The sequence below is a fragment of the Dromaius novaehollandiae genome, chromosome W, assembly GCF_036370855.1.
Source record: "Dromaius novaehollandiae isolate bDroNov1 chromosome W, bDroNov1.hap1, whole genome shotgun sequence".
NCBI classification, from domain to species: domain Eukaryota; kingdom Metazoa; phylum Chordata; class Aves; order Casuariiformes; family Dromaiidae; genus Dromaius; species Dromaius novaehollandiae.
The window spans coordinates 55,473,298-55,487,109 of NC_088130.1; the positions used below are offsets into that span (position 1 = coordinate 55,473,298).

Below are 13,812 nucleotides of genomic sequence, written 5' to 3' on the forward strand. Positions count from 1 at the left end.
CAAGACTTGACACAATGTATTCCTTTAGCGTGCAAGAAAATTCTTGCAATAGATGGTCACATTCAGATGTAGGAGAGAGGCCTTGATTTTGAATCTGGACATTGACCCAAGAAATAGAGAAGGAAGTTAGCAGCAGTATAATGCAAAGAAAGGATATATCCTCTTCCAACCCTGGGATTTCATTCTGTGTTCATAAAAGTGTGTGGGAGAAATCTTAGCTTTGGTGTAATGCTGTTTTAAAGCAAACTGAACTGTGCAGTATAGATTCCATTTACAGGCAAGGCGAAGCCTCAAGCTAGAACTCTTAATTACTATTCTCAGACGTACATAAAATCAAAGAGAAAATTCACTGCAGGCAGATGAGGGCACACGTTCTGTGATGACATCCCTGACAACTTGACCATGAAATTAACAACTTGCCACAGGCAGGTCCACACAAACGGGAAAAGAGTTCCCCTGCACTGCTGGCATCGGCACAAGCGCGACAATCTGAATTGACATTTTGGAGGACATTTCTCAGAGCACTTGAACTGGCAGCATGTAGGCTGCCTTTTTATGAACTACAGATCTCATTAATAGGGAGTGGCTTGGCTTAATAGTGGATTGGTAGAGTTTCTTCAAACAAAGTTAGCCATGTAACATATACCAGATGTCAGGCTATTTATAAAAATGTACATATTTCATCCAGCCCATTTTATAGCTTAAAAATATATGCTCTCCCTTAACACTGTGCATTTTTTCATTCAGATACACTGCATATACTTGCCCTCACAATATTTTCCATCTGTACATTTACTTTACTTGCTTATATCTGTATAATCCTGTATGCAGTCAGCTGATGGTGGCTCTATCTTCATTCCTAGCACCCTGTAAATGTATTTTCTTATAATGAAAATAGAAGTCAAATTAACTGGTTTTCAGATCATATTTAAGTCTATAGCAAAGTTACAAGTCTAACACAAAGAGTTGTTAACTGATGTTCACAGAATCTAAGATATTTGTCTTCTCAGTGAACTGACCCCTTCAAAATTACAATGAGACACATCATTAAATAAAGTGCCACATTTCTTGGAAGCAGTATAGTCAAAGACCTCTCAGAGAAGTAGACTCTGTCAGTCTACTGTCAGTTCACTATTTCCCATATAAAGCTGTATATTTTAAGCATTCTTGGAAAGAAACAGTTGGGAAAAAATATTTAATAGTGGTCAATCGACACAAATAAAGTGGAAAGCTACTGGTGTACATTTATTATTATTTGGAATAACTTTTTTTGCCAAAGCAGTTGGCAAAGAACTTGAACAATATTTATCTTTAGGGAGTAATGCATAATAAAGCCATTCCACATTTTTCATTGCTTGGCTTTTTTTTTTTTTTTTTTTTTTTTTTTTAATATAATTTGGAAACATGCAAATGTAAACTTCTCATAAGATTTACTCCTAACTTTATATTACTGAGGCTGAGATGCATATTGATACTCCAAAAAAGGTAACCAAATATGAACCTAATACATGTTATTGGAAGCAATTTGATTTTAAATATTTTTGAAGCTGGAGATGATGATTTGTATGTTTGTTGACCCAAAGCGATAATTATAAAGGTCTTTGGAAGCAATGGTGGAAAGAAATCATCCCTTTATCTTGCATTTCTTTTGCTGCACAGATTCCAATGGACAAATTCTCCCATGACGGGAAACCACAGCTTTCAGGTATTAAAATACCGGGTGCATTGATATCAGAGATTTCTGAATACAACACTGAGTTTACCCTAATCCTCAGAATGATTTATAGACATGTGGAAACCAACACTTAAAGCTTTTAGGAAACACGTCCTGGAGCCATTTTTAACTGACGAATAACAGCACATAGATCAGAACTCTCTTTAGAAAGCAATCCAGTCAAATAGGTCTAAATCACACGAACAGAGATGGACACAAGCCACAGAATGAAAGGAAGGAGTTAAATTCACGAGCCATTCAAATTAGAATCAAAACATGTATTTTAAGTCCCAATTCAGGTGTTCAGAGTAGCAATTTTGTTCAGGTAAATTGGTAATGTAAACAATGTTTCTGAATTATCCTACCTGGCAGGCTTTGATTGGAGGAGATTATTGTCTTGTTCAGCCTGTTCTTATTTGGTAATTCTCTCCCTTCAGTTGGTCACAGCTGGGAACATGCAGCTGGAAAGCCTGTTTCAGTGGCATGATGCACTACAGGGAATATACAGAGGAAAGCACATACAGGCATTTTTAGTCTAATGCTTTTAGCATCTGGGCAGTCTAAGAAAATTGCAATTATCTTACAAAATTTATTTTTAATAAATTTAACACAATTTAACAAAGGTAAGCTCCTCTGTTAACTTAAAAGAAAGGGGATGATTTGGCTTGCAAAACGAAGTTCAGCACATTCATCAGAACTGCAGATTGGAAAGGCAGCAAGGAAACATCATTATATTAAAAAGCATAAGACAGATTTTTGGCTCACAGATTTTTAGTTCAAAACTAACAACTAGTAGATAAACAATTAGCCATGTAGTAGTGTCACAACAGGTTAATAGACTAAATCGGGTACTGAAATGCACAACAGTTTAACATGGTCCTCTGATCAAACCTATGAAGCATGGTAACAAACCAAGTTAGTCTGTACACCAACCTCTGCTCCTCACTCTAGAAACAGGAATAAGAGAGAAAACATATAATACAGCAAATAAACATAGACATACTATAGTTTCAAAATATAGAGGGTGTGGAGCTGTACTGTAGGTGAGCAGTAAGCTCACTGCATTAGACTGGCTGCTCACACAGAAATGTGGTGTTCGGGGCCTCTAGCACATGAGGTTATGAGCCCAGGCCAAATATCAGTGGAGAAGATAATTAAAGTAAATCCAAGAGACTCTACAGAATATGGGAAAACAGCCAATATATTTTAGCTTTTCCAGTGATCAAAGGTTTGGAATTATTAAAGCATTAGACAACCTCAACATAAAAAGACTAGAAAGCTGTTATTTTCACAGATTACAATGGAAAGCAGTTTTCTCTCTCTGGTTTAATGTTCAAATAATTACAAATCTGTACAGAACAAATTCATATTATTTCTTTCTATATAGGCTTGTCTGCACCAGCTTCCATAAGCTATTCACACAAAATACATCAATACACCTACCATTTTCCCTGGTGAGGAGACAGAAGAGGGTTGTCCAACCCCATTCCTCAGCCCTTTAAAGGAATACCTTCACCTGTTCCCAATTTACCACAGAGCTAAACTAGAATGAAGTACCCAGCATGAGATAACTTATGACAACTTGAATCTAATTCTTCTAATGCATGTTTCTGCTGCCTTCTTTGGAGTTCTTAACCTGCTTTGGAGAAGGAAAGAACAAAATAACATAATCTAACAAACCCTTACCCTACTCCAGTCTGCTGACAAGGGTAACATTTTTCCTGGTTCCTCCAAAAGGCAACAAGTTCACATCCCAGGAATGGGATTAATTACCCTCCCTAAGCGTACAGTAGCGACTGGCTTATCTAAAAACGTATCAACCAGCTGGCCCATTCATTGCCTTTCTTTCTGAATGTTGCTCCCAAAACCCAAGGGAGAGGATACTTTCACTTTCTCCTCCGCAATCCAGACAAAACCCTCTGAGATTGCAGGGCTGCACACTGCTGCATTGAATGCGGATGGAGGGACTTACAGAGAGCATTTGGGGAATGAAGTACAAATGTCCTGTAGCACTGCATGTGCAAGCACACACATATCCCGTTTGAGCAGTGTGTATATAGCAACGAGGTGGATATAAAGAGAATAAATGCACTGGCAGTCTAGAGATACATATTTATCTGGCTCCAAAAAATTTGTGAGCATATTATTATGGGGCCGGAAAAAAAAGTCTTCAACTACAAAATTGCCTATGAAGAAACATAGACTTGTTGAATGCCAATTCAGTTCTCCTTAGCTGACCCCTTCTGGGGCTAAATTTACGTCTTTTAACCTATTGAGGGAGTAAGGGATATGGAGGTTAGCGGATGCAACCAGTTGGTTACTGGCAATGAAGCTCTGACTGGATGTGTCCCAGCCAGATGGCATGGCCTCTGTCCAAAACGACATTTCTGTCCAGCCTAACAGAAGCAGAATGCTGTATCTCAGCGCTGACGTCTGAGCACACAAAGCTCTGCCCTTATTTGGCCCATGCTTTTCCTATATGATGTTAGCCCTCTGACAGGCACATCCATGCTTACCACTGTGCTCTGGAGTGTAAGACTGAAGGGGCCACACCAGGTAAGTCTAGACCCCCGCAATTGCGGAAAACTATGCCAAGAAGGGTAACCAAAAGTCCACCTCACCTAGTTCATGCAGACAACAAGCCACAAAATACCCAACAGACTTCTATATGAAATATATGGCATATCTCCAGCCTGTCCTGAGGCCTCAATATTTCTATCATTTCACCAAAAAGAGGAGAGAAAATGCTGCCAATATGTTGAACCCCTGCAATAACAGAGAAGAATGCCCAGGCAAAATGTGCCCTGGTGATCCTGTGACACAGAGCATATTCTATATGATGGAGAAAGCGGAAAGCAGCAAAAATAAAATCCAAATTCAGTAAGTCTTGTCATTTGGACTTGGAAAAGAGTTAAGAGCAAATCTGACAACTATTCTAATCACAATAGGCAAAGAACACCAACCCAGAGTCGCCAGTCTCTCAGGCGCACCATTAGAAACATGAACGTGTCCCACACACTCCCTCCAGATGCAGCCAGTCTTCCTGAACCTCTGAATGGAGGAATCCTCCTTCCTCCCTCTCTATGGGGGAACATCACCGATGAAATTCTTCCAAGACCCAGAAGAACAATCTCTTCCTACCCACTTGCCTGTACTGCTCTCATGTGCATCTGCAAGTGGGAAGTGAGAATTTACCACTCTGCAAACTACATTGGAAAAGTTCTAGGCATTACCAGCTGAAAAAAAAAAATCCTCTTTGTGCTAAGTCATTGATTTAACATCTTCCATTAGCAGGTACTTATGTATCTTGGCATAGATTACAAGCATCATCATAGGTCCGCAAATAAACTGCACAGTAAAATATTCATATTATCTGAAATCAGAAATCAGAGATCAGAAATTAAGACAGCAACTCGTACAATTTTTCTTCATTTTCTTTCATTCAACCAACATCTAGTTAAAGTACAGAAGCAAAAACATTCACTGCGGGTTAACCTAGCTTTAATCATTTGTCTTAGCCTTGTTTCTGTTTTACAAATCAAGTTACACTCAGTTACTACAGGTAAGGACAATTAAAACATGTTCCTGAACATTTGCAACTTACTTGCTGTGTTATGTACAAATATGATCTTGAGATTTTTCTTGCTCTAATTATGCATCGAAGTACCTCTGGGGGTTTATAATAGAAAAGCAAGCAGCATCCAGCTAGTCTATCAAAATCAATGTTCCAGATGATTAAAGTAAACTGCATGCCTCAGGTCTCATGCACAATTCTCTCCAAGACCGTACTGAAACTTCTGTATGTTTGGATGCTTTTTCAGTTTACTCTGAAAATAACAATAAACAAATGAAACTTCACCTGGGAAATAAATGAAGCTACCAGTGAGTTCATATGAGCACATGGCTGACTACTGACTATGCACAAAAGCCACCACTAACACACACTGAGAAACACAATGAATTTATTGCACAGTTTAGAAATCCTATATGAATTTCAGCTTGATTCAGCTTAGAAAAGATCTGTCTTAACTTGCACATTTTATTCTTTTTCACAAAGTAAAGAATTCACATTATCTCTAGAGAAACACCGGGTGAGAGGACTAATGAGTAATAAGCTGGAAGCAGTGGAAGAAGCAATAGAAAAAGAACTGGCAAAAGTACTTCATAGAGGTTTTTCTCCCTTTAGACAAGCTAGTCTGCAAAAAATGGTTGCATCTGACAGGTAAAGCTCTCTGGATATGCTTTTCTTCCTTAGGGTCACAGGAATAAAAAACTGGGCATGAGGAGGATTCTGCAGGGTGGCAGAACATGAGAAGTGCTAAGCAGTCAAATCTACCTTTACCACATCCACTTCAGTTGGAAGAATTACAACTTTTAATTTTAAAACAGATTCCAGACCAGGTTATGCAAAAGTATGAAAAATCACATATAACCAATAGCACAGAAGAAAAAAATGGCCCCACTATGCATTTTATTTTAATATTTACTTATTTCTTTAAGAGCTTGACTTATGATTTCCATAATGTGAATCTGGTCCAGTGTGTTCCTGTCTCTTGATTACTCTGCAGGTAAATAGCAGAGGTGAACAGAAAACATGTATTTTTCCCCTGTAAAAGAAACCAAAACACAGATGGGAAAATGTCTCCAGATAGAATTAAAATTAGAAATTTCAACCAAAAAATGTAGTGGGAAGATGATGAGAGAATAGAAAAGGAATTTTTTGGCCTGCTCCCACACTTTTGACTCCCTGAGCAGCAAATAGTCCAGGGTGCTTATGAGTAACCAACCAACAGAAGACCAGACAGGGAAACTGGCCGTTCAGTTAGTTGGCCTGAACTGACATGCAGACATTCTGAGTGTCCAGCATTTTCCAGCAGAAAACAAATCATTACAAATTATGTGGCCAACTCCATTAAATAATTAAAACCTTTCTCTAGAAGCCTTGAAAACAGTGTCAAATGAAAATCAATTCATTAATTGGTAATAAGCAAAATGCACAGGTTTCACTCGAGTTTTTGGATCTGCTTCCAAGTTCCCCAGTGTTCAGGGAAAGAGCATGCAGTACAATGTCCTGACATGTTCAATTCTTGACCCCATTCAGGGCTTCTGCCCTCCAAGAGTGTGCTCTCAGTCTGCATACACGTGAGATGTTTGAGCATGCAGCATTAGACATATTTTGCATAAATATTAAAAGAACTCCCCATACATCCTATGGGTAATAATAGGTATCTCAGAGTAACATCCACTGAAATCAAAACAATCCATTGCCCAAGCAAACCAATAGAAAATGCTAAGAAGTGGATGATCTGACCACCCTCTCTCTTAGGAATTTCAATCATCCCCACAAGGCAGAGCAGAACAGACTGAGAGGATCCTAAACAAGCTCCTAACAAGTTGGCAGGCCCACAAAAGGCAACACATTGTGGAGCAGCATACAGACATACCAGCAGGCTCAGACATAGCACCCTGAAGACATGGCTGTCCTGCTGCCTATCCCATAGGGTCCCTGTGCTCTGATGTATTATTTTGATCCCCTTTTCCACTCTGTAACCTTCAATGTGCTAACCTCCACGCCAGCATCTAAAGCAAACTCTTCCTCATAAAATGGAGGGGGAAGTGGGCGACAGTCCAGTTCTAACGAATAGCCCAGTTGGTTAGAGATCTCACACAGGATGTAGGAGATGCAGGGCCACATTCTTCCACTGCCTGCATGGTTTTGCATTGCTACCCCCATGAATACTTCATTCTCCAACCTAGAGAACAGTGGTAGAATTGGATTCCTTCAGTCTGTCCAGTTGAACTTATTCCCATTTCCATACAGAAAACAATTCTGAACTGAGCTGTAAACAAAAAGAATGACTATATCACAGTGGCAAGGGCATTCATTAAAGAAAACAAAAACAGTTGGAATCTAATCCATAGCAAGAGGAGAGATGAACAGTAACCTGCAGTCAGATGCCCTACACTCTGGAGGTCTGGAGCACTCTTGGGAGGTGGAGGATAAGATCTCATTGCACAGGAGGGGACTGTCACTAGCTTTTCTGCAAGTGGATGATCCCTCAAGATCAGAGCATTTCAGTGTCTAGGTTTCAGAATGGAAAGAGTGCATGGAAGGGGAATAAAACATCAACTGAACAGATACCACCAAACAGGCCTGCCATAAGAATGGAAGTGAGGAGTTCACAAATGACTCCAGCTACAATTTGTACTAGAAGTGGAATTTGTCAACACTCCCTGTCAGTGCTGGAACAGCTCACATACAGTTTCTGTTGGTTCAGCTGAGAGCATGGGGAGCTATCGTCTGTGACCTCTAGATTTTTTCAGTCACAGCTTTCCAGGGTCCTGTTCTCCATGAAATAAGCAAAGCAGTGACAGCTGTGAAGCTCCATACCAACTGCTGGGTGTATGGTGGGTGACAGCAGTCACTGCCCTGTTGTGTACCATGCTTGACCTAATCAGGTTGTCTGCAACATATATGGCACTGCATGCGCCAGAGAGGATCTAGGTTAGGCTGAGGGAAAAGCCATGAGTCTTCTGACATGATTCTTGGTGCTTCCCAAAAGACATACTCTCTGTGCACTTTCAAGGTCCCATGGTTGCTGAATGGTATTCTCCGAATCTAAAGTTTGGTGTTGGCCACAACAGCAACAGGCAGATGCTAAAGGTTTTTGCATAGCCTACAAATACAAGTTTATCAAATAATACCTTGTTCAGTCTGCCTGTTTGTATTTGCATAAGCTGAAATGTTCCAGGATAGACTCCAGTATAAGAACCAGGACAAACAGAATAGTCCTCTTTCTTTCTAATGAAACAACATATTTCAGCATTAGAGATTATGGAACGATCTTGTCAATGCCAAATGCAGTGTCTGAGGTTCATGCCTAATCTTGTACTGCATTTGCTGTATTGACTAATGAATAGTCACAAGGGAAAGAAGAAACATTATGCTGTCCTTCAGCTGACAAACATTAATTTAATCTTTCAAAAATAAGTAGCACTTCTAGTGGGAACAAGATATACAACAATATGAAGTATTATACATAGGTGTGTATACGTTACTGGAGAGTAAACAATTCTTTTTCATAGGCCCTCGGAATTTAGTTCTCTTAATACACACTTTTCTGAGTGACCCAAACACTTTCTGTGCACCCTGATATCCTATTTGAGCTGTAATCAGGAATGGTGAGCCATTCAGTTGGAGCAATCCTTCTCCTTGTAGTTTTCTGTTAGATTTCACTTATTTTTAAACCATTCACTCAGAAAAGCTATTAGTCCAGATTAAGCCAAACAAGTAACTTACTACTTTGAATACACAGGTAGGTAAGTAGACATCCCCTTTATGCTGCCAAAGCGGAAGACTCCTAGTCTTGATTACTTTCTTCTTCAAACATGAGTGTCCGTGTTTACAGATCTGTACACAGCGGGTGCCCTAGTCGTCAGCATTTGGATGCTCTGATAACTTCTTTCGTTAAATTTGCCTAGCTGCTAACACTGTGGCAAAGTCTATACTAGTAAATTAAACAGAAAACAAGAGGTTCCCAAGCAGTGCAACTTGATTACCTGGACTGTTACAATGTCCTGGCACAGTTCTGGGTTGGGTCAAAGATTACCCTCACAAACAAATCCTGGCCACCATTCAGTATTTATCACAGAATCAATCCCAATACACAGTTCAGGTGCAGATATTTTGTGCTGGAGTTTAATAATATGGACAGAAACTATGCATTTGGTCTTGATGATAGACATGAGTCCCTAATGTATTTAATTTATCCATATAGAAGAGAAAACCAAATCCCAATGAATATAACACTGTGTTCTGCCTTATAAGCTATTCTGTTCCCATCACCACCTCACGAGGCTCAGAATTAACTGGATATGTATACGCCAGGCAGGGACAGCCAGGGTATTGGAGGTCAGTATTAGAATACAAAATGATCTGGATAAATTGGAGAAAAATGTTCTGAGAAAAGTAAAACAGATAAATCAACTAAACACAAACATAAAACTTTCTTTGTCAAGAATACGCAACTGTTCCAGGCCAAGGTGGAGTACAGTGGTCTAGGTAGCAGTTTGGAAGAAAAGGATCTGGGTCTTACAAAAGATCATAAACAGACATGAGTCAACAGTGTCATGCTCTTGTGAAAAAGGCAAACAATGGCTCTATGAACAGGAAGACTCTCTGTAAGACACACTTGTCCTTGGTAAAAGTTCAGCTCAAATACCTTCACCTCTGTACTGGGGAAAAATAGGGAATTTCCTTCTTCCTCCTCCTTCCTTCCCTCTTCAAACAATTGTGGAGGAAGAGAAGAAGAAAAAAATGACTAGAAAACAAAAATGTCTAGAAACATGATCTAGAAGTTGAAAGTCATCAGAAGTCATCAGAAAGTCATCAGAATCAACAGTATTCAGTTTAGAAACAAAAACACTAGAGGACTGAGTGGTAACAGTCTTCAGATATGAAAAAGCCAGCAGGAGGGGAATAATCTTTTTTCCACATTGACTTTAGATGGGACAAAAATTCATGATCCTGACCTGCAGCACCAGAACAGGCTGCCTAGGGAGTGTGAGAATCTGCCGAGGGGAAGACGGCACCTGTGTCAGGAACAGGCTGGACAGTACCTGTAGGGAACTGCATGGGGACCCTTGTTCACACTTGGAAGCGATGACCTCTCAAGATCCTTTCCAGCCCTATTTTCTCTGGTTTCCATATGTACTTTTATATCATTGGTGTATGTCTGGAAAAATGCTAGCGCTAACACCTGATCCTTTGTACTCCCACTTGGAGCATCTCTCCACGCAGTGTTGATTTCTTAATAACTATTTTGAGCTCTTTCAGTTAGCTAATTCTTGACTACCTAGTATTCACTTATCCTGATAGGGCATAGTGTGTGGCTCAAAACACATTGTAAAACGTCTAGCACATGGCATTCATACAGTTAAATCTGTCAGTTCAACATACAACTTCCTCAGACGATGCAGGCAGATCTACAGAAAAAGACTTATTTTTCTATGAAACCACATTCATGACATTAACTTGATTCTTACTCTTTAATCCTTCAGTAATAAAACGTGTTGCTCCTCATGAGAACTTATGACTAGTTCTCTTAACACTGCTCAAAAAACTCCTTGTGTGGAGCATGATGCCAGTCCCCTTGGGATTCACAAACTGCCATTCGACAGGTAAAAAATGCAGGTGTAAAAATGGTAGGCACATCATGAATATTGCAGTGTGAGAAAAACAACAGCATCTCAGTTGATGTTGGAGCCCCATTACTTGACACAGTGAGGCAAGACAAAGTCATTCAAATACAGAAAGCAGTTCTAAACCCAGGATTTCTATTACATTTTCTGCTACATCACCAGAGATGAAATAAACATTCTGGGCTGTTCTGGCTCCTCACAGATCAGGTTTCAATTGCAGTTTCATATAGAAGACAGGAAGAACTGAGAATACTGGACCTTTGAGAGATGTCACTTGTGGCCACAGGGTTCCTTTTACATATATAATATATGTGTGTGTGCGTGTGTGTGTGTGTGTGTGTGTGCTTCTATCAGAAATGAAGAATCATGAACTGTCAGTTCTAGACTGAGCTGCACAGACTACAACTATTCACCATGAGGAAGCTTGTGTCTCCCTTGCTCTGGGATTTTTTCATGCAAAGTCATGCACTTGGGCATTTTTGTTCTTTACAAAACAATAATATGAAGGAAACCGCTGAGATACAGCTAGACCCCAAATAACAACTTTTACTAACTAATCATACCACACTTGGCCATATTTGTTGCTATTATGACTAACTGCTGACAGCTTAAAAAAATAAACTGCTGTTTTATAAACTAATAAAGCTTCAGTCTGCTCCTACATACCACAGACTGGCTGACAGATGTAGATATGATGTGGGTCAGCCTCCAGTGCAGAAAACTCACTGTATATCAGATACAGTGCCATCACTTTGCACTCCCTTGGGTGCCAGTACCTACTCTATGGCTTTCATGGCAAATCACAGCCATTTTTGAAGAAGTGCTTTGTGCTATTAAAGACTCTTCCAAGTGAAGTTTTTGATTTAAGGAAGGGCAGAAGGACTGAATTATATGCAAGGCACTTAGCAGGACTGATAGCAGGACACTCAGATCATGCTTTTTGATCTCTTTTAGATATGCTATGTGATTTTTGGCTAGATCACATAATCTGTGATATTTGTAAAACAGGTATAATACTAAAAAAGTCTTCTTGTCAAAGTGGATTTGTGGGAATAAATTTATTAGTATAATGAAGCTCTCAGAGACTACTGTGCTAAGAGCAATATAAATAACTAGATAGAAACTTTGCTATAGAAGCTGGCAAACTCCCTGTGTAAATCTAACTTTGTATGAACTAAAGGGCAGAACAGTCTTTTCTGTCTTCCATATAAACAATAGCCCTTTACATCTAGCAGCAGCAAAGTTCAGTCTTTGATAACTTCTTTTCTTTCCTTTATTCTCACTCTTTTTAAGTTGGTCAAAAAGTTTCTCTGCTTTTCTTTGGATTTGCTTTCAGAAGATCTTTCTCTAGATTTTATAGTGTAAGCAGGCAGTAAGCATTTTGTGCAGAACAAAATACATTCCTTCGTTAACAGTACCTCTGCTACTTAGGCTAAGATAGCAGCCTTGATGTTCAAAAGGAAAGGAGCTATTCTCAACAAAAGCTGCAAATCTGTGAAAACAGCCTTTCTTTTCAGCTAGTGTGCCTGATTCTGATTCTGTCTTGATGAAAAATGACAGACATGGTAAACCACTGAAACGCTTTTTAAACCATCATCTCTGCTTTATAAGTAGGATCAGAATAAGGAGGAGAATTTATATCTGGCCTTGTCACCATATCACAGCTACTTTCTCTGATAAAGCAGTAAAAGCAAGTGACTCCAGGGAACTGCTGAAGCTTCTTTCTGAAACTCCCCAACAGGAATCTCACTCACCACTTCTTTGCACCTCTTTCAATATATTCTTGTAGAATGAGCACATGTCAATCTATTCCCCATGTAATGCCCTTTGGAAAGAGGCTTGTCCACATTTGACACTAGAGCAGACTGGACTGATGTAAGGACATGAGAACTACAACCCCAATCTAGTTCCACTGAGTGCCAAATGGGACAAAGGCAGTTTTTGGCACATGCCTACCAGGAACAGGATGGAGACCACCAAGGTCATTTCATACAAGCTGTTGCACAATCCTTACATGGAAGCTACTTTAAGTATATCGTTAATGTAATAGGAGAATATCAGACATCTGAGACTGATAAACAGACCTCACCACATCCTGATTTGTATCCAAATTCTAGAGTTAAGCTCTATTCATTGCTTTTTGCTGTGGTTCCTTTCTACAGTTCTTAGAGGAAAAAACTGTTGTTCAACTGACCTGATATTTTGCAAGTCAAGTCCCCAATTTACAAGAAGTTGAGCAACATTTTGGCAAGTTTCTGTCACTTTGTTTCCTTCTTTCCTACATTTATCTTTGGCCAAAGCTTCTCCATGATTCTCCTGTCTGCACAAACTACAGTCTGCTGAAGGAGTCTTCACCTTCTTTTAACCCTTCCTGAACTTTGCAGCTTTTTAGTTTGCTCTTCTAACCAGTGTCTTGTCTTTTTCTTTTTTTGCCAACAGCTTTCTGCTCGCTGTCTTGAGCTGTTTTCCCTCTTTTCTTCTCAAGACATATTACAGTTCCTTAATTCCTCCAAAGGTTTTAGCATTTACTTTTGATATTCTGTTTTGTCCTTAGGGTGTCTCCCAAGTGAGACTTTTACAAGTAAATCACTGTGCTAATGGAAAGAGAAGCAAGTGTGAAGGAGACTTTCCTAACCAAAAATAGAAAATGGATTCCAGTTTTTCATAAGAATCTGCATTTCTGTGTAATTCTGTGAATGCAAGGGGTGATTTCCATCCTTATCATCCTTTGAGAATTACATCAGTGGAGAGCAATCTGAATTCCTCAGAAATTCAGTGGGAGCAATGCAGATGGAAACAGAACTAGGAATATTATAATTATTCTGATCCTGGCCAATACAAACTGAAATGCTTAGGAACAAATTCATCCCACAGAAAATGGAAGTAATTCAGTGACA

At 39.4% G+C, this 13,812-nt stretch overlaps 1 long non-coding RNA gene across 4 annotated transcripts in view; it reads right to left on the reverse strand.

Annotated features, from left to right (window-relative positions):
- LOC112983599 (uncharacterized) overlaps positions 1 to 13,812 on the reverse strand; it is a 152,239-nt gene that overhangs the window by 64,999 nt on the left and 73,428 nt on the right. For all 4 annotated transcript variants that reach the window (XR_010385563.1, XR_003259267.2, XR_003259265.2 and 1 more), the window contains exon 2: positions 2,080 to 2,205. This is a non-coding gene — a long non-coding RNA (uncharacterized LOC112983599). The remainder of the gene's footprint in view (positions 1 to 2,079; positions 2,206 to 13,812) is intronic.